Source organism: Nothobranchius furzeri, chromosome 8 (genome assembly GCF_043380555.1).
Source record: "Nothobranchius furzeri strain GRZ-AD chromosome 8, NfurGRZ-RIMD1, whole genome shotgun sequence".
Lineage (NCBI taxonomy): Eukaryota > Metazoa > Chordata > Actinopteri > Cyprinodontiformes > Nothobranchiidae > Nothobranchius > Nothobranchius furzeri.
In genome coordinates, this window is record NC_091748.1 from 2,403,623 (window position 1) to 2,429,684 (window position 26,062).

Genomic DNA, 26,062 nt, shown 5'->3' on the forward strand with positions numbered 1-26,062 from the left:
TTTTAAATGACACCCAGAATTATGTTGCATGAAGCACAATTTCACATCATTCTGGGTCCATTTGTGTGAAAACAAGGTCCAATCAGGCTGAAACGTTACAAGACGGTAGAATCTATTGAGTTGTAAGTTATCTGAACGTTTCAAGATGATCGCACTTTCCTAAGGGGGTCAAACAATGTCCCAAAGGTCACCGGATCTGGTGTCAATTTAAAGAAGTAGTCCAATTACACCTTTGAGGGCTTATAACTTGGTTTCTGAATGTCCTAGAGAGATCAGGTTTTTTTTTAGTGTACTCCAATCAACAACCCCTACAACCTCAAAAAGGAATGGAGTCATTAGCACTTATGGTTTTTAAATGGCACCCAGAATTAAGTTGCACGAAGCACAATTTCACATCATTCTGGGTCAATTTGTGTGAAAACAAGGTCCAATCAGGCTGAAACGTTACAAGAAGGTAGAATCTATTGAGTTGTAAGTCATCTGAACGTTTCATGACGATCGCACATTCCTATAGGGGGTCAAACCATGTCCCAAAGGTCACCGGGCCTGGTGTCACTTTAAAGAAGTAGTCCAGTTACACCTTTGTGGGCTTATAACTTGGCTTCTGAATGTCCTAGAGAGGTCAGGTTTGTTTTAGAGTACTCCAATTAGCAGCCCCCATTACCACTAAAAGGAATGGAGTCATTAGCACTTATGGTTTTTAAATGGCACCCAGAATTATGTTGCATGAAGCACAATTTCACATCATTCTGGGTCCATTTGTGTGAAAACAAGGTCCAATCAGGCTGAAACGTTACAAGAAGGTAGAATCTATTGAGTTGTAAGTTATCTGAACGTTTCAAGATGATTGCACTTTCCTAAGGGGGTCAAACCATGTCCCAAAGGTCACCGGATCTGGTGTCAATTTAAAGAAGTAGTCCAGGTACACATTTGTGGGCTTATAACTTGGCTTCTGAATGTCCTAGAGAGATCAGGTTTGTTTTAGTGTACTCCAATCAACAGCCCCTACAACCACAAAAAGGAATGGAGTCATTAGCACTTATGGTTTTTAAATGGCACCCAGAATTAAGTTGCACGAAGCACAATTTCACATCATTCAGGGTCAATTTGTGTGAAAACAAGGTCCAATCAGGCTGAAACGTTACAAGAAGGTAGAATCTATTGAGTTGTAAGTGATCTGAACGTTTCATGATGATCGCACATTCCTATTGGGGGTCAAACCATGTCCCAAAGGTCACCGGGCCTGGTGTCACTTTAAAGAATTAGTCCAGTTACACCTTTGTGGGCTTATAACTTGTCTTCTGAATATCCTAGAGAGATCAGGTTTGATTTAGAGTACTCCAATTAGCAGCCCCCATTACCACTAAAAGGAATGGAGTCATTAGCACTTATGGTTTTTAAATGGCACCCAGAATTATGTTGCATGAAGCACAATTTCACATCATTCTGGGTCCATTTGTGTGAAAACAAGGTCCAATCAGGCTGAAACGTTACAAGAAGGTAGAATCTATTGAGTTGTAAGTGATCTGAACGTTTCAAGATGATCGCACTTTCCTAAGGGTGTCAAACCATGTCCCAAAGGTCACCGGATCTGGTGTCAATTTAAAGAAGTAGTCCAGTTACACATTTGTGGGCTTATAACTTGGCTTCTGAATGTCCTAGAGAGATCAGGTTTGTTTTAGTATACTCCAATCAACAGCCCCTACAACCACAAAAAGGAATGGAGTCATTAGCACTTATGGTTTTTAAATGGAACCCAGAATTATGTTGCACGAAGCACAATTTCACATCATTCTGTGTTCATTTGTGAGAAAACAAGGTCCAATCAGGCTGAAAAGTTACAAGAAGGTAGAATCTATTGAGTTGTAAGTGATCTGAACGTTTCATGATGATCGCACATTCCTATAGGGGGTCAAACCATGTCCCAAAGGTCACCGGGCCTGGTCTCATTTTAAAGAAGTAGTCCAATTACACCTTTGAGGGCTTATAACTTGGTTTCTGAATGTCCTAGAGAGATCAGGTTTGTTTTAGTGTACTCCAATCAACAGCCCATACAACCTCAAAAAGGAATGGAGTCATTAGCACTCATGGTTTTTAAATGGCACCCAGAATTATGTTGCACGAAGCACAATTTCACATCATTCTGGGTTCATTTGTGTGAAAACAAGGTCCAATCAGGCTGAAACGTTACAAGAAGGTAGAATCTATTGAGTTGTAAGTGATCTGAACGTTTCATGATGATCGCACATTCCTATAGGGGGTCAAACCATGTCCCAAAGGTCACCGGGCCTGGTGTCTCTTTAAAGAAGTAGTCCAGTTACATCTTTTAGGGCTTATAACTTGGTTTCTGAATGTTCTAGAGAGATCAGATTTGTTTTAGTGTACTCCAATCAACAGCCCCTACAACCACAAAAAGGAATGGAGTCATTAGCACTTATGGTTTTTAAATGGCACCCAGAATTAAATTGCACGAAGCACAATTTCACATCATTCTGGGTCCATTTGTGTGAAAACAAGGTCCAATCAGGCTGAAACGTTACAATAAGGTAGAATCTATTGAGTTGTAAGTGATCTGAACGTTTCATGATGATCGCACATTCCTATTGGGTGTCAAACCATGTCCCAAAGGTCACCGGGCCTGGTGTCACTTTAAAGAATTAGTCCAGTTACACCTTTGTGGGCTTATAACTTGGCTTCTGAATATCCTAGAGAGGTCAGGTTTGATTTAGAGTACTCCAATTAGCAGCCCCCATTACCACTAAAAGGAATGGAGTCATTAGCACTTATGGTTTTTAAATGGCACCCAGAATTATGTTGCATGAAGCACAATTTCACATCATTCTGGGTCCATTTGTGTGAAAACAAGGTCCAATCAGGCTGAAACGTTACAAGAAGGTAGAATCTATTGAGTTGTAAGTGATCTGAACGTTTCAAGATGATCGCACTTTCCTAAGGGGGTCAAACCATGTCCCAAAGGTCACCGGATCTGGTGTCAATTTAAAGAAGTAGTCCAGTTACACATTTGTGGGCTTATAACTTGGCTTCTGAATGTCCTAGAGAGATCAGGTTTGTTTTAGTGTACTCCAATCAACAGCCCATACAACCTCAAAAAGGAATGGAGTCATTAGCACTTATGGTTTTTAAATGGAACCCAGAATTATGTTGCACGAAGCACAATTTCAAATCATTCTGTGTTCATTTGTGAGAAAACAAGGTCCAATCAGGCTGAAAAGTTACAAGAAGGTAGAATCTATTGAGTTGTAAGTGATCTGAACGTTTCATGATGATCGCACATTCCTATAGGGGGTCAAACCATGTCCCAAAGGTCACCGGGCCTGGTGTCATTTTAAAGAAGTAGTCCAATTACACCTTTGAGGGCTTATAACTTGGTTTCTGAATGTCCTAGAGAGATCAGGTTTGTTTTAGTGTACTCCAATCAACAGCCCATACAACCTCAAAAAGGAATGGAGTCATTAGCACTCATGTTTTTTAAATGGCACCCAGAATTATGTTGCACGAAGCACAATTTCACATCATTCTGGGTTCATTTGTGTGAAAACAAGGTCCAATCAGGCTGAAACATTACAAGAAGGTAGAATATACCGAGTTGTAAGTGATCTGAACGTTTCATGATGATAGCACTTTCCTAAGGGGGTCAAACCATGTCCCAAAGGTCACTGGGCCTGGTGTCACTTTAAAGAAGTAGTCCAGTTACACATTTGTGGGCTTATAACTTGGCTTCTGAATGCCCTAGAGAGATCAGGTTTGTTTTAATGTACTCCAACCAACAACCCCTACAACCACAAAACAGAATGGAGTCATTAGCACTTATGGTTTGTAAATGGCACCCAGAATTATGTTGCACGAAGCACAATTTCACGTCATTCTGGGTGCATTTGTGTGAAAACAAGGTCCAATCAGGCTGAAACGTTATAAGAAGGTAGAATCTATTGAGTTGTAAGTGATCTGAACGTTTCATGATGATCGCACATTCCTATAGGGGGTCAAACCATGTCCCAAAGGTCACCGGGCCTGGTGTCTCTTTAAAGAAGTAGTCCAGTTACACCTTTTAGGGCTTATAACTTGGTTTCTGAATGTTCTAGAGAGATCAGGTTTGTTTTAGTGTACTCCAATCAACAGCCCCTACAACCACAAAAAGGAATGGAGTCATTAGCACTTATGGTTTTTAAATGGCACCCAGAATTATGTTGCACGAAGCACAATTTCACATCATTCTGTGTTCATTTGTGTGAAAACAAGGTCCAATCAGGCTGAAACGTTACAAGAAGGTAGAATCTATTGAGTTGTAAGATATCTGAACATTTCATGATGATCGCACATTCCTATAGGGGGTCAAACCATGTCCCAAAGGTCACCGGGCCTGGTGTCACTTTAAAGAAGTAGTCCAATTACACATTTGAGGGCTTATAACTTGGTTTCTGAATGTCCTAGAGAGATCAGGTTTGTTTTAGTGTACTCCAATCAACAGCCCCTACAACCTCAAAAAGGAATGGAGTCATTAGCACTTATGGTTTTTAAATAGCACCCAGAATTATGTTGCACGAAGCACAATTTCACATCATTCTGGGTCAATTTGTGTGAAAACAAGGTCCAATCAGGCTGAAACGTTACAAGAAGGTAGAATCTATTGAGTTGTAAGTGATCTGAACGTTTCATGATGATCGCACATTCCTATTGGGGGTCAAACCATGTCCCAAAGGTCACCGGGCCTGGTGTCACTTTAAAGAAGTAGTCCAGTTACACCTTTGTGGGCTTATAACTTGGCTTCTGAATATCCTAGAGAGGTCAGGTTTGATTTAGAGTACTCCAATTAGCAGCCCCCATTACCACTAAAAGGAATGGAGTCATTAGCACTTATGGTTTTTAAATGGCACCCAGAATTATGTTGCATGAAGCACAATTTCACATCATTCTGGGTCCATTTGTGTGAAAACAAGGTCCAATCAGCATGAAACGTTACAAGAAGGTAGAATCTATTGAGTTGTAAGTGATCTGAACGTTTCAAGATGATCGCACTTTCCTAAGGGGGTCAAACCATGTCCCAAAGGTCACCGGATCTGGTGTCAATTTAAAGAAGTAGTCCAGTTACACATTTGTGGGCTCATAACTTGGCTTCTGAATGTCCTAGAGAGATCAGGTTTGTTTTAGTATACTCCAATCAACAGCCCCTACAACCACAAAAAGCAATGGAGTCATTAGCACTTATGGTTTTTAAATGGAACCCAGAATTATGTTGCACGAAGCACAATTTCACATCATTCTGTGTTCATTTGTGAGAAAACAAGGTCCAATCAGGCTGAAAAGTTACAAGAAGGTAGAATCTATTGAGTTGTAAGTGATCTGAACGTTTCATGATGATCGCACATTCCTATAGGGGGTCAATCCATGTCCCAAAGGTCACCGGGCCTGGTCTCATTTTAAAGAAGTAGTCCAATTACACCTTTGAGGGCTTATAACTTGGTTTCTGAATGTCCTAGAGAGATCAGGTTTGTTTTAGTGTACTCCAATCAACAGCCCATACAACCTCAAAAAGGAATGGAGTCATTAGCACTCATGGTTTTTAAATGGCACCCAGAATTGTGTTGCACGAAGCACAATTTCACATCATTCTGGGTTCATTTGTGTGAAAACAAGGTCCAATCAGGCTGAAACATTACAGGAAGGTAGAATATATTGAGTTGTAAGTGATCTGAACGTTTCATGATGATAGCACTTTCCTAAGGGGGTCAAACCATGTCCCAAAGGTCACTGGGCCTGGTGTCACTTTAAAGAAGTAGTCCAGTTACACATTTGTGGGCTTATAACTTGGCTTCTGAATGCCCTAGAGAGATCAGGTTTGTTTTAATGTACTCCAACCAACAACCCCTACAACCTCAAAAAAGAATGGAGTCATTAGCACTTATGGTTTGTAAATGGCACCCAGAATTATGTTGCACGAAGCACAATTTCACGTCATTCTGGGTCCATTTGTGTGAAAACAAGGTCCAATCAGGCTGAAACGTTACAAGAAGGTAGAGTCTATTAAGTTGTAAGTGATCTGAACGTTTCATGATGATCGCACATTCCTATAGGGGGTCAAACCATGTCCCAAAGGTCACCGGGCCTGGTGTCTCTTTAAAGAAGTAGTCTAGTTACACCTTTTAGGGCTTATAACTTGGTTTCTGAATGTTCTAGAGAGATCAGGTTTGTTTTAGTGTACTCCAATCAACAGCCCCTACAACCACAAAAAGGAATGGAGTCATTAGCACTTATGGTTTTTAAATGGCACCCAGAATTAAATTGCACGAAGCACAATTTCACATCATTCTGGGTCCATTTGTGTGAAAACAAGGTCCAATCAGGCTGAAACGTTACAAGAAGGTAGAATCTATTGAGTTGTAAGTGATCTGAACGTTTCATGATGATCGCACATTCCTATTGGGGGTCAAACCATGTCCCAAAGGTCACCGGGCCTGGTGTCACTTTAAAGAAGTAGTCCAGTTACACCTTTGTGGGCTTATAACTTGGCATCTGAATATCCTAGAGAGGTCAGGTTTGTTTTAGAGTACTCCAATTAGCAGCCCCCATTACCACTAAAAGGAATGGAGTCATTAGCACTTATGGTTTTTAAATGACACCCAGAATTATGTTGCATGAAGCACAATTTCACATCATTCTGGGTCCATTTGTGTGAAAACAAGGTCCAATCAGGCTGAAACGTTACAAGACGGTAGAATCTATTGAGTTGTAAGTTATCTGAACGTTTCAAGATGATCGCACTTTCCTAAGGGGGTCAAACAATGTCCCAAAGGTCACCGGATCTGGTGTCAATTTAAAGAAGTAGTCCAATTACACCTTTGAGGGCTTATAACTTGGTTTCTGAATGTCGTAGAGAGATCAGGTTTTTTTTAGTGTACTCCAATCAACAACCCCTACAACCTCAAAAAGGAATGGAGTCATTAGCACTTATGGTTTTTAAATGGCACCCAGAATTAAGTTGCACGAAGCACAATTTCACATCATTCTGGGTCAATTTGTGTGAAAACAAGGTCCAATCAGGCTGAAACGTTACAAGAAGGTAGAATCTATTGAGTTGTAAGTCATCTGAACGTTTCATGACGATCGCACATTCCTATAGGGGGTCAAACCATGTCCCAAAGGTCACCGGGCCTGGTGTCACTTTAAAGAAGTAGTCCAGTTACACCTTTGTGGGCTTATAACTTGGCTTCTGAATGTCCTAGAGAGGTCAGGTTTGTTTTAGAGTACTCCAATTAGCAGCCCCCATTACCACTAAAAGGAATGGAGTCATTAGCACTTATGGTTTTTAAATGGCACCCAGAATTATGTTGCATGAAGCACAATTTCACATCATTCTGGGTCCATTTGTGTGAAAACAAGGTCCAATCAGGCTGAAACGTTACAAGAAGGTAGAATCTATTGAGTTGTAAGTTATCTGAACGTTTCAAGATGATTGCACTTTCCTAAGGGGGTCAAACCATGTCCCAAAGGTCACCGGATCTGGTGTCAATTTAAAGAAGTAGTCCAGTTACACATTTGTGGGCTTATAACTTGGCTTCTGAATGTCCTAGAGAGATCAGGTTTGTTTTAGTGTACTCCAATCAACAGCCCCTACAACCACAAAAAGGAATGGAGTCATTAGCACTTATGGTTTTTAAATGGCACCCAGAATTAAGTTGCACGAAGCACAATTTCACATCATTCAGGGTCAATTTGTGTGAAAACAAGGTCCAATCAGGCTGAAACGTTACAAGAAGGTAGAATCTATTGAGTTGTAAGTGATCTGAACGTTTCATGATGACCGCACATTCCTATTGGGGGTCAAACCATGTCCCAAAGGTCACCGGGCCTGGTGTCACTTTAAAGAATTAGTCCAGTTACACCTTTGTGGGCTTATAACTTGGCTTCTGAATATCCTAGAGAGATCAGGTTTGATTTAGAGTACTCCAATTAGCAGCCCCCATTACCACTAAAAGGAATGGAGTCATTAGCACTTATGGTTTTTAAATGGCACCCAGAATTATGTTGCATTAAGCACAATTTCACATCATTCTGGGTCCATTTGTGTGAAAACAAGGTCCAATCAGGCTGAAACGTTACAAGAAGGTAGAATCTATTGAGTTGTAAGTGATCTGAACGTTTCAAGATGATCGCACTTTCCTAAGGGTGTCAAACCATGTCCCAAAGGTCACCGGATCTGGTGTCAATTTAAAGAAGTAGTCCAGTTACACATTTGTGGGCTTATAACTTGGCTTCTGAATGTCCTAGAGAGATCAGGTTTGTTTTAGTATACTCCAATCAACAGCCCCTACAACCACAAAAAGGAATGGAGTCATTAGCACTTATGGTTTTTAAATGGAACCCAGAATTATGTTGCACGAAGCACAATTTCACATCATTCTGTGTTCATTTGTGAGAAAACAAGGTCCAATCAGGCTGAAAAGTTACAAGAAGGTAGAATCTATTGAGTTGTAAGTGATCTGAACGTTTCATGATGATCGCACATTCCTATAGGGGGTCAAACCATGTCCCAAAGGTCACCGGGCCTGGTCTCATTTTAAAGAAGTAGTCCAATTACACCTTTGAGGGCTTATAACTTGGTTTCTGAATGTCCTAGAGAGATCAGGTTTGTTTTAGTGTACTCCAATCAACAGCCCATACAACCTCAAAAAGGAATGGAGTCATTAGCACTCATGGTTTTTAAATGGCACCCAGAATTATGTTGCACGAAGCACAATTTCACATCATTCTGGGTTCATTTGTGTGAAAACAAGGTCCAATCAGGCTGAAACGTTACAAGAAGGTAGAATCTATTGAGTTGTAAGTGATCTGAACGTTTCATGATGATCGCACATTCCTATAGGGGGTCAAACCATGTCCCAAAGGTCACCGGGCCTGGTGTCTCTTTAAAGAAGTAGTCCAGTTACACCTTTTAGGGCTTATAACTTGGTTTCTGAATGTTCTAGAGAGATCAGATTTGTTTTAGTGTACTCCAATCAACAGCCCCTACAACCACAAAAAGGAATGGAGTCATTAGCACTTATGGTTTTTAAATGGCACCCAGAATTAAATTGCACGAAGCACAATTTCACATCATTCTGGGTCCATTTGTGTGAAAACAAGGTCCAATCAGGCTGAAACGTTACAATAAGGTAGAATCTATTGAGTTGTAAGTGATCTGAACGTTTCATGATGATCGCACATTCCTATTGGGTGTCAAACCATGTCCCAAAGGTCACCGGGCCTGGTGTCACTTTAAAGAATTAGTCCAATTACACCTTTGTGGGCTTATAACTTGGCTTCTGAATATCCTAGAGAGGTCAGGTTTGATTTAGAGTACTCCAATTAGCAGCCCCCATTACCACTAAAAGGAATGGAGTCATTAGCACTTATGGTTTTTAAATGGCACCCAGAATTATGTTGCATGAAGCACAATTTCACATCATTCTGGGTCCATTTGTGTGAAAACAAGGTCCAATCAGGCTGAAACGTTACAAGAAGGTAGAATCTATTGAGTTGTAAGTGATCTGAACGTTTCAAGATGATCGCACTTTCCTAAGGGGGTCAAACCATGTCCCAAAGGTCACCGGATCTGGTGTCAATTTAAAGAAGTAGTCCAGTTACACATTTGTGGGCTTATAACTTGGCTTCTGAATGTCCTAGAGAGATCAGGTTTGTTTTAGTATACTCCAATCAACAGCCCCTACAACCACAAAAAGGAATGGAGTCATTAGCACTTATGGTTTTTAAATGGAACCCAGAATTATGTTGCACGAAGCACAATTTCACATCATTCTGGGTTCATTTGTGTGAAAACAAGGTCCAATCAGGCTGAAACATTACAAGAAGGTAGAATATATCGAGTTGTAAGTGATCTGAACGTTTCATGATGATAGCACTTTCCTAAGGGGGTCAAACCATGTCCCAAAGGTCACTGGGCCTGGTGTCACTTTAAAGAAGTAGTCCAGTTACACATTTGTGGGCTTATAACTTGGCTTCTGAATGCCCTAGAGAGATCAGGTTTGTTTTAATGTACTCCAACCAACAACCCCTACAACCACAAAACAGAATGGAGTCATTAGCACTTATGGTTTGTAAATGGCACCCAGAATTATGTTGCACGAAGCACAATTTCACGTCATTCTGGGTGCATTTGTGTGAAAACAAGGTCCAATCAGGCTGAAACGTTACAAGAAGGTAGAATCTATTGAGTTGTAAGTGATCTGAACGTTTCATGATGATCGCACATTCCTATAGGGGGTCAAACCATGTCCCAAAGGTCACCGGGCCTGGTGTCTCTTTAAAGAAGTAGTCCAGTTACACCTTTTAGGGCTTATAACTTGGTTTCTGAATGTTCTAGAGAGATCAGGTTTGTTTTAGTGTACTCCAATCAACAGCCCCTACAACCACAAAAAGGAATGGAGTCATTAGCACTTATGGTTTTTAAATGGCACCCAGAATTAAATTGCACGAAGCACAATTTCACATCATTCTGGGTCCATTTGTGTGAAAACAAGGTCCAATCAGGCTGAAACGTTACAAGAAGGTAGAATCTATTGAGTTGTAAGTGATCTGAACGTTTCATGATGATCGCACATTCCTATTGGGGGTCAAACCATGTCCCAAAGGTCACCGGGCCTGGTGTCACTTTAAAGAAGTAGTCCAGTTACACCTTTGTGGGCTTATAACTTGGCATCTGAATATCCTAGAGAGGTCAGGTTTGTTTTAGAGTACTCCAATTAGCAGCCCCCATTACCACTAAAAGGAATGGAGTCATTAGCACTTATGGTTTTTAAATGGAACCCAGAATTATGTTGCACGAAGCACAATTTCACATCATTCTGTGTTCATTTGTGAGAAAACAAGGTCCAATCAGGCTGAAAAGTTACAAGAAGGTAGAATCTATTGAGTTGTAAGTGATCTGAACGTTTCATGATGATCGCACATTCCTATAGGGGGTCAAACCATGTCCCAAAGGTCACCGGGCCTGGTCTCATTTTAAAGAAGTAGTCCAATTACACCTTTGAGGGCTTATAACTTGGTTTCTGAATGTCCTAGAGAGATCAGGTTTGTTTTAGTGTACTCCAATCAACAGCCCATACAACCTCAAAAAGGAATGGAGTCATTAGCACTCATGGTTTTTAAATGGCACCCAGAATTATGTTGCACGAAGCACAATTTCACATCATTCTGGGTTCATTTGTGTGAAAACAAGGTCCAATCAGGCTGAAACATTACAGGAAGGTAGAATATATTGAGTTGTAAGTGATCTGAACGTTTCATGTTGATAGCACTTTCCTAAGGGGGTCAAACCATGTCCCAAAGGTCACTGGGCCTGGTGTCACTTTAAAGAAGTAGTCCAGTTACACATTTGTGGGCTTATAACTTGGCTTCTGAATGCCCTAGAGAGATCAGGTTTGTTTTAATGTACTCCAACCAACAACCCCTACAACCACAAAAAAGAATGGAGTCATTAGCACTTATGGTTTGTAAATGGCACCCAGAATTATGTTGCACGAAGCACAATTTCACGTCATTCTGGGTCCATTTGTGTGAAAACAAGGTCCAATCAGGCTGAAACGTTACAAGAAGGTAGAATCTATTGAGTTGTAAGTGATCTGAACGTTTCATGATGATCGCACATTCCTATAGGGGGTCAAACCATGTCCCAAAGGTCACCGGGCCTGGTGTCTCTTTAAAGAAGTAGTCCAGTTACACCTTTTAGGGCTTATAACTTGGTTTGTGAATGTTCTAGAGAGATCAGGTTTGTTTTAGTGTACTCCAATCAACAGCCCCTACAACCACAAAAAGGAATGGAGTCATTAGCACTTATGGTTTTTAAATGGCACCCAGAATTAAATTGCACGAAGCACAATTTCACATCATTCTGGGTCCATTTGTGTGAAAACAAGGTCCAATCAGGCTGAAACGTTACAAGAAGGTAGAATCTATTGAGTTGTAAGTGATCTGAACGTTTCATGATGATCGCACATTCCTATTGGGTGTCAAACCATGTCCCAAAGGTCACCGGGCCTGGTGTCACTTTAAAGAATTAGTCCAGTTACACCTTTGTGGGCTTATAACTTGGCTTCTGAATATCCTAGAGAGGTCAGGTTTGATTTAGAGTACTCCAATTAGCAGCCCCCATTACCACTAAAAGGAATGGAGTCATTAGCACTTATGGTTTTTAAATGGCACCCAGAATTATGTTGCATGAAGCACAATTTCACATCATTCTGGGTCCATTTGTGTGAAAACAAGGTCCAATCAGGCTGAAACGTTACAAGAAGGTAGAATCTATTGAGTTGTAAGTGATCTGAACGTTTCAAGATCATCGCACTTTCCTAAGGGGGTCAAACCATGTCCCAAAGGTCACCGGATCTGGTGTCAATTTAAAGAAGTAGTCCAATTACACCTTTGAGGGCTTATAACTTGGTTTCTGAATGTCCTAGAGAGATCAGGTTTGTTTTAGTGTACTCCAATCAACAGCCCATACAACCTCAAAAAGGAATGGAGTCATTAGCACTCATGTTTTTTAAATGGCACCCAGAATTATGTTGCACGAAGCACAATTTCACATCATTCTGGGTTCATTTGTGTGAAAACAAGGTCCAATCAGGCTGAAACATTACAGGAAGGTAGAATATATCGAGTTGTAAGTGATCTGAACGTTTCATGATGATAGCACTTTCCTAAGGGGGTCAAACCATGTCCCAAAGGTCACTGGGCCTGGTGTCACTTTAAAGAAGTAGTCCAGTTACACATTTGTGGGCTTATAACTTGGCTTCTGAATGCCCTAGAGAGATCAGGTTTGTTTTAATGTACTCCAACCAACAACCCCTACAACCACAAAACAGAATGGAGTCATTAGCACTTAAGGTTTGTAAATGGCACCCAGAATTATGTTGCACGAAGCACAATTTCACGTCATTCTGGGTGCATTTGTGTGAAAACAAGGTCCAATCAGGCTGAAACGTTACAAGAAGGTAGAATCTATTGAGTTGTAAGTGATCTGAACGTTTCATGATGATCGCACATTCCTATAGGGGGTCAAACCATGTCCCAAAGGTCACCGGGCCTGGTGTCTCTTTAAAGAAGTAGTCCAGTTACATCTTTTAGGGCTTATAACTTGGTTTCTGAATGTTCTAGAGAGATCAGGTTTGTTTTAGTGTACTCCAATCAACAGCCCCTACAACCACAAAAAGGAATGGAGTCATTAGCACTTATGGTTTTTAAATGGCACCCAGAATTAAATTGCACGAAGCACAATTTCACATCATTCTGGGTCCATTTGTGTGAAAACAAGGTCCAATCAGGCTGAAACGTTACAAGAAGGTAGAATCTATTGAGTTGTAAGTGATCTGAACGTTTCATGATGATCGCACATTCCTATTGGGGGTCAAACCATGTCCCAAAGGTCACCGGGCCTGGTGTCACTTTAAAGAAGTAGTCCAGTTACACCTTTGTGGGCTTATAAATTGGCATCTGAATATCCTAGAGAGGTCAGGTTTGTTTTAGAGTACTCCAATTAGCAGCCCCCATTACCACTAAAAGGAATGGAGTCATTAGCACTTATGGTTTTTAAATGGCACCCAGAATTATGTTGCATGAAGCACAATTTCACATAATTCTGGGTCCATTTGTGTGAAAACAAGGTCCAATCAGGCTGAAACGTTACACGAAGGTAGAATCTATTGAGTTGTAAGTTATCTGAACGTTTCAAGATGATCGCACTTTCCTAAGGGGGTCAAACCATGTCCCAAAGGTCACCGGATCTGGTGTCAATTTGAAGAAGTAGTCCAGTTACACATTTGTGGGCTTATAACTTGGCTTCTGAATGTCCTAGAGAGATCAGGTTGGTTTTAGTATACTCCAATCAACAGCCCCTACAACCACAAAAAGGAATGGAGTCATTAGCACTTATGGTTTTTAAATGGCACCCAGAATTAAATTGCACAAAGCACAATTTCACATCATTCTGGGTCCATTTGTGTGAAAACAAGGTCCAATCAGGCTGAAACGTTACAAGAAGGTAGAATCTATTGAGTTGTAAGTTATCTGAACGTTTCATGATGATCGCACATTCCTATTGGGGGTCAAACCATGTCCCAAAGGTCACCGGGCCTGGTGTCACTTTAAAGAAGTAGTCCAGTTACACCTTTGTGGGCTTATAACTTGGCATCTGAATATCCTAGAGAGGTCAGGTTTGTTTTAGAGTACTCCAATTAGCAGCCCCCATTACCACTAAAAGGAATGGAGTCATTAGCACTTATGGTTTTTAAATGGCACCCAGAATTATGTTGCATGAAGCACAATTTCACATCATTCTGGGTCCATTTGTGTGAAAACAAGGTCCAATCAGGCTGAAACGTTACAAGAAGGTAGAATCTATTGAGTTGTAAGTTATCTGAACGTTTCAAGATGATCACACTTTCCTAAGGGGGTCAAACCATGTCCCAAAGGTCACCGGATCTGGTGTCAATTTAAAGAAGTAGTCCAGTTACACATTTGTGGGCTTACAACTTGGTTTCTGAATGTCCTAGAGAGATCAGGTTTGTTTTAGTGTACTCCAATCAACAGCCCCTACAACCTCAAAAAGGAATGGAGTCATTAGCACTTATGGTTTTTAAATGGCACCCAGAATTAAGTTGCACGAAGCACAATTTCACATCATTCTGGGTCCATTTGTGTGAAAACAAGGTCCAATCAGGCTGAAACGTTACAAGAAGGTAGAATCTATTGAGTTGTAAGTGATCTGAACGTTTCATGATGATCGCACATTCCTATTGGGGGTCAAACCATGTCCCAAAGGTCACCGGGCCTGGTGTCACTTTAAAGAATTAGTCCAGTTACACCTTTGTGGGCTTACAACTTGGCTTCTGAATATCCTAGAGAGGTCAGGTTTTATTTAGAGTACTCCAATTAGCAGCCCCCATTACCACTAAAAGGAATAGAGTCATTAGCACTTATGGTTTTTAAATGGCACCCAGAATTATGTTGCATGAAGCACAATTTCACATCATTCTGGGTCCATTTGTGTGAAAACAAGGTCCAATCAGGCTGAAACGTTACAAGAAGGTAGAATCTATTGAGTTGTAAGTGATCTGAACGTTTCAAGATGATCGCACTTTCCTAAGGGGGTCAAACCATGTCCCAAACGTCACCGGATCTAGTGTCAATTTAAAGAAGTAGTCCAGTTACACATTTGTGGGCTTATAACTTGGCTTCTGAATGTCCTAGAGAGATCAGGTTTGTTTTAGTATACTCCAATCAACAGCCCCTACAACCACAAAAAGGAATGGAGTCATTAGCACTTATGGTTTTTAAATGGAACCCAGAATTATGTTGCACGAAGCACAATTTCACATCATTCTGTGTTCATTTGTGAGAAAACAAGGTCCAATCAGGCTGAAAAGTTACAAGAAGGTAGAATCTATTGAGTTGTAAGTGATCTGAACGTTTCATGATGATCGCACATTCCTATAGGGGGTCAAACCATGTCCCAAAGGTCACCGGGCCTGGTGTCATTTTAAAGAAGTAGTCCAATTACACCTTTGAGGGCTTATAACTTGGTTTCTGAATGTCCTAGAGAGATCAGGTTTGTTTTAGTGTACTCCAATCAACAGCCCATACAACCTCAAAAAGGAATGGAGTCATTATCACTTATGGTTTTTAAATGGCACTCAGAATTATGTTGCACGAAGCACAATTTCACATCATTCTGGGTTCATTTGTGTGAAAACAAGGTCCAATCAGGCTGAAACATTACAGGAAGGTAGAATATATTGAGTTGTAAGTGATCTGAACGTTTCATGATGATAGCACTTTCCTAAGGGGGTCAAACCATGTCCCAAAGGTCACTGGGCCTGGTGTCACTAAAGAAGTAGTCCAGTTACACATTTGTGGGCTTATAACTTGGCTTCTGAATGCCCTAGAGAGATCAGGTTTGTTTTAATGTACTCCAACCAACAACCCCTACAACCACAAAAAAGAATGGAGTCATTAGCACTTACGTTTTGTAAATGGCACCCAGAATTATGTTGCACGAAGCACAATTTCACGTCATTCTGGGTCCATTTGTGTGAAAACAAGGTCCAATCAGGCTGAAACGTTACAAGAAGGTAGAATCTATTGAGTTGTAAGTGATCTGAACGTTTCATGATGATCGCACATTCCTATAGGGGGTCAAACCATGTCCCAAAGGTCACCGGGCCTGGTGTCTCTTTAAAGAAGTAGTCCAGTTACACCATTTTAGGGCTTATAACTTGGTTTCTGAATGTTCAAGAGAGATCATGTTTGTTTTAGTGTACTCCAATCAACAGCCCCTACAACCACAAAAAGGAATGGAGTCATTAGCACTTATGGTTTTTAAATGGCACCCAGAATTATGTTGCACGAATCATAATTTCACATCATTCTGGGTTCTTTTGTGTGAAAACAAGGTCCAATCAGGCTGAAACGTTACAGGAAGTTAGAATCTATTGAGTTGTAAGTGATCTGAACGTTTCATGATGATAGCACTTTCCTAAGGGGGTCAAACCATGTCCCAAAGGTCACCGGATCTGGTGTCAATTTAAAGAAGTAGTCCAGTTACACATTTGTGGGCTTATAACTTGGCTTCTCAATGTCCTAGAGAGATCAGGTTTGTTTTAATGTTCTCCAACCAACAGCCCCTACAACCACAAAAAGGAATGGAGTCATTAGCACTTATGGTTTGTAAATGGCACCTAGAATTATGTTGCACGAAGCACAATTTCACATCATTCTGGGTCCATTTGTGTGAAAACAAGGTCTAATCAGGCTGAAACGTTACAAGAAGGTAGAATCTATTGAGTTGTAAGTGATCTGAACGTTTCATGATGATCGCACATTCCTAGAGGGGGTCAAACCATGTCCCAAAGGTCACCGGGCCTGGTGTCACTTTAAAGAAGTAGAGTAGTCCAATTACACCTTTGAGGGCTTATAACTTGGTTTCTGAATGTCCTAGAGAGATCAGGTTTGTTTTAGTGAACTCCAATCAACAGCCCCTACAACCTCAAAAAGGAATTGAGTCATTAGCACTTATGGTTTTTAAATGGCACCCAGAATTATGTTGCACGAAGCACAATTTCACATCATTCTGGGTCCATTTGTGTGAAAACAAGGTCCAATCAGGCTGAAACGTTACAAGAAGGTAGAATCTATTGAGTTGTAAGTGATCTGAACGTTTCATGATGATCGCACATTCCTATAGGGGGTCAAACCATGTCCCAAAGTTCACCGGGCCTGGTGTCTCTTTAAATTAGTCCAATTACACCTTTAAGGGCTTATAACTTGGTTTCTGAATGTCCTAGAGAGGTCAGGTTTGTTTTAGAGTACTCCAATTAGCAGCCCCCATTACCACTAAAAGGAATGGAGTCATTAGCACTTATGGTTTTTAAATGGCACCCAGAATTATGTTGCACGAAGCACAATTTCACATCATTCTGGGTTCATTTGTGTGAAAACAAGGTACAATCAGGCTGAAACGTTACAGGAAGGTAGAATCTATTGAGTTGTAAGGGATCTGAACGTTTCATGATGATAGCACTTTCCTAAGGGGGTCAAACCATGTCCGAAAGGTCACCGGATCTGGTGTCAATTTAAAGAAGTAGTCCAGTTACACATTTGTGGGCTTATAACTTGGCTTCTCAATGTCCTAGAGAGATCAGGTTTGTTTTAGTATACTCCAATCAACAGCCCCTACAACCACAAAAAGAAATGGAGTCATTAGCACTTATGGTTTTTAAATGGCACCCAGAATTATGTTGCACGATGCACAATTTCTCATCATACTGGGTTCATTTGTGTGAAAACAAGGTCCAATCAGGCTCAAACATTACAGGAAGGTAGAATCTATTGAGTTGTAAGTGATCTGAACGTTTCATGATGATCACACATTCCTATAGGGGGTCAAACCATGTCCCAAAGGTCACCGGGCCTGGTGTCACTTTAAAGAAGTAGTCCAATTACACCTTTGTGGGCTTATAACTTGGTTTCTGAATGTCCTAGAGAGATCAGGTTTGTTTTAGTGTACTCCAATCAACAGCCCCTACAACCTCAAAAAGGAATGGAGTCATTAGCACTTATGGTTTTTAAATGGCACCCAGAATTATGTTGCACGAATCATAATTTCACATCATTCTGGGTTCATTTGTGTGAAAACAAGGTCCAATCTGGCTGAAACGTTACAGAAAGTTAGAATCTATCGAGTTGTAAGTGATCTGAACGTTTCATGATGATAGCACTTTCCTAAGGGGGTCAAACCATGTCCCAAAGGTCACCGGATCTGGTGTCAATTTAAAGAAGTAGTCCAGTTACACATTTGTGGGCTTATAACTTGGCTTTTGAATGTCCTAGAGAGATCAGGTTTGTTTTAATGTTCTCCAACCAACAGCCCCTACAACCACAAAAAGGAATGGAGTCATTAGCACTTATGGTTTGTAAATGGCACCTAGAATTATGTTGCATGAAGCACAATTTCACATCATTCTGGGTCCATTTGTGTGAAAACAAGGTCCAATCAGGCTGAAACGTTACAAGAAGGTATAATCTATTGAGTTGTAAGTGATCTGAACGTTTCATGATGATCGCACATTCCTATTGGGGGTCAAACCATGTCCCAAAGGTCACGGGGCCTGGTGTCACTTTAAAGAAGTAGTCCAGTTACACCTTTGTGGGCTTATAACCTGGCTTCTGAATATCCTAGAGAGGTCAGGTTTGCTTTAGAGTACTCCAATTAGCAGCCCCCATTACCACAAAAAGGAATGGAGTGATTAGCACTTATGGTTTTTAAATGGCACCCAGAATTATGTTGCACGAAGCACAATTTCACATCATTCTGGGTTCATTTGTGTGAAAAAAAGGTCCAATCAGGCTGAAACGTTACAGGAAGGTAGAATCTATTGAGTTGTAAGTGATCTGAACGTTTCATGATGATAGCACATTACTAAGGGGGTCAAACCATGTCCCAAAGGTCACCGGATCTGGTGTCAATTTAAAGAAGTAGTCCAGTTACACATTTGTGGGCTTATAACTTGGCTTCTGAATGTCCTAGAGAGATCAGGTTTATTTTAGCATACTCCAATCAACAGCCCCTACAACCACAAAAAGGAATGGAGTCATTCGCACTTATGGTTTTTAAATGGCACCCAGAATTATGTTGCACGAAGCACAATTTCACATCATTCTGGGTTCATTTGTGTGAAAACAAGGTCCAATCAGGCTGAAACTTTACAGGAAGGTAGAATCTATTGAGTTGTAAGTGATCTGAACGTTTCATGATGATAGCGCTTTCCTAAGGGGGTCAAACCCTGTCCCAAAGGTCACCGGATCTGGTGTCAATTTAAAGAAGTAGTCCAGTTACACATTTGTGGGCATATAACTTGGCTTCTGAATGTCCTAGAGAGATCAGGTTTGTTTTAATGTACTCCAATCAACAGCCCCTACAACCACAAAAAGGAATGGAGTCATTAGCACTTATGGTTTTTAAATGGCACCCAGGATTATGTTGCACGAAGCACAATTTCACATCATTCTGGGTTCATTTGTGTGAAAACAAGGTACAATCAGGCTGAAACGTTACAGAAAGGTAGAATCTATTGAATTGTAAGTGATCTGAACGTTTCATGATGATCGCACATTCCTATAGGGGGTCAAACCATGTCCCTAAGGTCACCGGGCCTGGTGTCACTTTAAAGAAGTAGTCCAATTACACCTTTGTGGGCTTATAACTTGGTTTCTGAATGTCCTAGAGAGATCAGGTTTGTTTTAGTGTACTCCAATCAACAGCCCCTACAACCACAAAAAGGAATGGAGTCATTAGCACTTATGGTTTTTAAATGGCACCCAGAATTATGTTGCACGAATCATAATTTCACATCATTCTGGGTTCTTTTGTGTGAAAACAAGGTCCAATCAGGCTGAAACGTTACAGGAAGTTAGAATCTATTGAGTTGTAAGTGATCTGAACGTTTCATGATGATAGCACTTTCCTAAGGGGGTCAAACCATGTCCCAAAGGTCACCGGATCTGGTGTCAATTTAAAGAAGTAGTCCAGTTACACATTTGTGGGCTTATAACTTGGCTTCTCAATGTCCTAGAGAGATCAGGTTTGTTTTAATGTTCTCCAACCAACAGCCCCTACAACCACAAAAAGGAATGGAGTCATTAGCACTTATGGTTTGTAAATGGCACCTAGAATTATGTTGCACGAAGCACAATTTCACATCATTCTGGGTCCATTTGTGTGAAAACAAGGTCTAATCAGGCTGAAACGTTACAAGAAGGTAGAATCTATTGAGTTGTAAGTGATCTGAACGTTTCATGATGATCGCACATTCCTAGAGGGGGTCAAACCATGTCCCAAAGGTCACCGGGCCTGGTGTCACTTTAAATAAGTAGTCCAATTACACCTTTGAGGGCTTATAACTTGGTTTCTGAATGTCCTAGAGAGATCAGGTTTGTTTTAGTGAACTCCAATCAACAGCCCCTACAACCTCAAAAAGGAATTGAGTCATTAGCACTTATGGTTTTTAAATGGCACCCAGAATTATGTTGCACGAAGCACAATTTCACATCATTCTGGGTCCATTTGTGTGAAAACAAGGTCCAATCAGGCTGAAACGTTACAAGAAGGTAGAATCTATTGAGTTGTAAGTGATCTGAACGTTTCATGATGATCGCACATTCCTATAGGGGGTCAAACCATGTCCCAAAGGTCACCGGGCCTGGTGTCTCTTTAAAGTAGTCCAATTACACCTTTAAGGGCTTATAACTTGGTTTCTGAATGTCCTAGAGAGGTCAGGTGTGTTTTAGTGTACTCCAATTAGCAGCCCCCATTACCACTAAAAGGAATGGAGTCATTAGCACTTATGGTTTTTAAGTGGCACCCAGGATTATGTTGCACGAAGCACAATTTCACATCATTCTGGGTTCATTTGTGTGAAAACAAGGTACAATCAGGCTGAAACGTTACAGGAAGGTAGAATCTATTGAATTGTAAGTGATCTGAACGTTTCATGATGATCGCACATTCCTATAGGGGGTCAAACCATGTCCCAAAGGTCACCGGGCCTGGTGTCACTTTAAAGAAGTAGTCCAATTACACCTTTGTGGGCTTATAACTTGGTTTCTGAATGTCCTAGAGAGATCAGGTTTGTTTTAGTGTACTCCAATCAACAGCCCCTACAACCACAAAAAGGAATGGAGTCATTAGCACTTATGGTTTTTAAATGGCACCCAGAATTATGTTGCACGAATCATAATTTCACATCATTCTGGGTTCTTTTGTGTGAAAACAAGGTCCAATCAGGCTGAAACGTTACAGGAAGTTAGAATCTATTGAGTTGTAAGTGATCTGAACATTTCATGATGATAGCACTTTCCTAAGGGGGTCAAACCATGTCCCAAAGGTCACCGGATCTGGTGTCAATTTAAAGAAGTAGTCCAGTTACACATTTGTGGGCTTATAACTTGGCTTCTCAATGTCCTAGAGAGATCAGGTTTGTTTTAATGTTCTCCAACCAACAGCCCCTACAACCACAAAAAGGAATGGAGTCATTAGCACTTATGGTTTGTAAATGGCACCTAGAATTATGTTGCACGAAGCACAATTTCACATCATTCTGGGTCCATTTGTGTGAAAACAAGGTCTAATCAGGCTGAAACGTTACAAGAAGGTAGAATCTATTGAGTTGTAAGTGATCTGAACGTTTCATGATGATCGCACATTCCTAGAGGGGGTCAAACCATGTCCCAAAGGTCACCGGGCCTGGTGTCACTTTAAAGAAGTAGTCCAATTACACCTTTGAGGGCTTATAACTTGGTTTCTGAATGTCCTAGAGAGATCAGGTTTGTTTTAGTGAACTCCAATCAACAGCCCCTACAACCTCAAAAAGGAATTGAGTCATTAGCACTAATGGTTTTTAAATGGCACCCAGAATTATGTTGCACGAAGCACAATTTCACATCATTCTGGGTCCATTTGTGTGAAAACAAGGTCCAATCAGGCTGAAACGTTACAAGAAGGTAGAATCTATTGAGTTGTAAGTGATCTGAACGTTTCATGATGATCGCACATTCCTATAGGGGGTCAAACCATGTCCCAAAGGTCACCGGGCCTGGTGTCTCTTTAAAGTAGTCCAGTTACACCTTTGTGGGCTTATAACCTGGCTTCTGAATATCCTAGAGAAGTCAGGTTTGCTTTAGAGTACTCCAATTAGCAGCCCCCATTACCACAAAAAGGAATGGAGTGATTAGCACTTATGGTTTTTAAATGGCACCCAGAATTATGTTGCACGAAGCACAATTTCACATCATTCTGGGTTCATTTGTGTGAAAAAAAGGTCCAATCAGGCTGAAACGTTACAGGAAGGTAGAATCTATTGAGTTGTAAGTGATCTGAACGTTTCATGATGATAGCACATTACTAAGGGGGTCAAACCATGTCCCAAAGGTCACCGGATCTGGTGTCAATTTAAAGAAGTAGTCCAATTACACCTTTGAGGGCTTATAACTTGGTTTCTGAATGTCCTAGAGAGATCAGGTTTGTTTTAGTGAACTCCAATCAACAGCCCCTACAACCTCAAAAAGGAATTGAGTCATTAGCACTAATGGTTTTTAAATGGCACCCAGAATTATGTTGCACGAAGCACAATTTCACATCATTCTGGGTCCATTTGTGTGAAAACAAGGTCCAATCAGGCTGAAACGTTACAAGAAGGTAGAATCTATTGAGTTGTAAGTGATCTGAATGTTTCATGATGATCGCACATTCCTATAGGGGGTCAAACCATGTCCCAAAGGTCACCGGGCCTGGTGTCTCTTTAAAGTAGTCCAGTTACACCTTTGTGGGCTTATAACCTGGCTTCTGAATATCCTAGAGAGGTCAGGTTTGCTTTAGAGTACTCCAATTAGCAGCCCCCATTACCACAAAAAGGAATGGAGTGATTAGCACTTATGGTTTTTAAATGGCACCCAGAATTATGTTGCACGAAGCACAATTTCACATCATTCTGGGTTCATTTGTGTGAAAAAAAGGTCCAATCAGGCTGAAACGTTACAGGAAGGTAGAATCTATTGAGTTGTAAGTGATCTGAACGTTTCATGATGATAGCACATTACTAAGGGGGTCAAACCATGTCCCAAAGGTCACCGGATCTGGTGTCAATTTAAAGAAGTAGTCCAGTTACACATTTGTGGGCTTATAACTTGGCTTCTGAATGTCCTAGAGAGATCAGGTTTATTTTAGCATACTCCAATCAACAGCCCCTACAACCACAAAAAGGAATGGAGTCATTCGCACTTATGGTTTTTAAATGGCACCCAGAATTATGTTGCACGAAGCACAATTTCACATCATTCTGGGTTCATTTGTGTGAAAACAAGGTCCAATCAGGCTGAAACTTTACAGGAAGGTAGAATCTATTGAGTTGTAAGTGATCTGAACGTTTCATGATGATAGCGCTTTCCTAAGGGGGTCAAACCCTGTCCCAAAGGTCACCGGATCTGGTGTCAATTTAAAGAAGTAGTCCAGTTACACATTTGTGGGCTTATAACTTGGCTTCTGAATGTCCTAGAGAGATCAGGTTTGTTTTAATGTACTCCAATCAACAGCCCCTACAACCACAAAAAGGAATGGAGTCATTAGCACTTATGGTTTTTAAATGGCACCCAGGATTATGTTGCACGAAGCACAATTTCACATCATTCTGGGTTCATTTGTGTGAAAACAAGGTACAATCAGGCTGAAACGTTACAGAAAGGTAGAATCTATTGAATTGTAAGTGATCTGAACGTTTCATGATGATCGCACATTCCTATAGGGGGTCAAACCATGTCCCTAAGGTCACCGGGCCTGGTGTCACTTTAAAGAAGTAGTCCAATTACACCTTTGTGGGCTTATAACTTGGTTTCTGAATGTCCTAGAGAGATCAGGTTTGTTTTAGTGTACTCCAATCAACAGCCCCTACAACCACAAAAAGGAATGGAGTCATTAGCACTTATGGTTTTTAAATGGCACCCAGAATTATGTTGCACGAATCATAATTTCACATCATTCTGGGTTCTTTTGTGTGAAAACAAGGTCCAATCAGGCTGAAACGTTACAGGAAGTTAGAATCTATTGAGTTGTAAGTGATCTGAACGTTTCATGATGATAGCACTTTCCTAAGGGGGTCAAACCATGTCCCAAAGGTCACCGGATCTGGTGTCAATTTAAAGAAGTAGTCCAGTTACACATTTGTGGGCTTATAACTTGGCTTCTCAATGTCCTAGAGAGATCAGGTTTGTTTTAATGTTCTCCAACCAACAGCCCCTACAACCACAAAAAGGAATGGAGTCATTAGCACTTATGGTTTGTAAATGGCACCTAGAATTATGTTGCACGAAGCACAATTTCACATCATTCTGGGTCCATTTGTGTGAAAACAAGGTCTAATCAGGCTGAAACGTTACAAGAAGGAAGAATCTATTGAGTTGTAAGTGATCTGAACGTTTCATGATGATCGCACATTCCTAGAGGGGGTCAAACCATGTCCCAAAGGTCACCGGGCCTGGTGTCACTTTAAATAAGTAGTCCAATTACACCTTTGAGGGCTTATAACTTGGTTTCTGAATGTCCTAGAGAGATCAGGTTTGTTTTAGTGAACTCCAATCAACAGCCCCTACAACCTCAAAAAGGAATTGAGTCATTAGCACTTATGGTTTTTAAATGGCACCCAGAATTATGTTGCACGAAGCACAATTTCACATCATTCTGGGTCCATCTGTGTGAAAACAAGGTCCAATCAGGCTGAAACGTTACAAGAAGGTAGAATCTATTGAGTTGTAAGTGATCTGAACGTTTCATGATGATCGCACATTCCTATAGGGGGTCAAACCATGTCCCAAAGGTCACCGGGCCTGGTGTCTCTTTAAAGTAGTCCAATTACACCTTTAAGGGCTTATAACTTGGTTTCTGAATGTCCTAGAGAGGTCAGGTGTGTTTTAGAGTACTCCAATTAGCAGCCCCCATTACCACTAAAAGGAATGGAGTCATTAGCACTTATGGTTTTTAAGTGGCACCCAGGATTATGTTGCACGAAGCACAATTTCACATCATTCTGGGTTCATTTGTGTGAAAACAAGGTACAATCAGGCTGAAACGTTACAGGAAGGTAGAATCTATTGAATTGTAAGTGATCTGAACGTTTCATGATGATCGCACATTCCTATAGGGGGTCAAACCATGTCCCAAAGGTCACCGGGCCTGGTGTCACTTTAAAGAAGTAGTCCAATTACACCTTTGTGGGCTTATAACTTGGTTTCTGAATGTCCTAGAGAGATCAGGTTTGTTTTAGTGTACTCCAATCAACAGCCCCTACAACCACAAAAAGGAATGGAGTCATTAGCACTTATGGTTTTTAAATGGCACCCAGAATTATGTTGCACGAACCATAATTTCACATCATTCTGGGTTCTTTTGTGTGAAAACAAGGTCCAATCAGGCTGAAACGTTACAGGAAGTTAGAATCTATTGAGTTGTAAGTGATCTGAACATTTCATGATGATAGCACTTTCCTAAGGGGGTCAAACCATGTCCCAAAGGTCACCGGATCTGGTGTCAATTTAAAGAAGTAGTCCAGTTACACATTTGTGGGCTTATAACTTGGCTTCTCAATGTCCTAGAGAGATCAGGTTTGTTTTAATGTTCTCCAACCAACAGCCCCTACAACCACAAAAAGGAATGGAGTCATTAGCACTTATGGTTTGTAAATGGCACCTAGAATTATGTTGCACGAAGCACAATTTCACATCATTCTGGGTCCATTTGTGTGAAAACAAGGTCTAATCAGGCTGAAACGTTACAAGAAGGTAGAATCTATTGAGTTGTAAGTGATCTGAACGTTTCATGATGATCGCACATTCCTAGAGGGGGTCAAACCATGTCCCAAAGGTCACCGGGCCTGGTGTCACTTTAAAGAAGTAGTCCAATTACACCTTTGAGGGCTTATAACTTGGTTTCTGAATGTCCTAGAGAGATCAG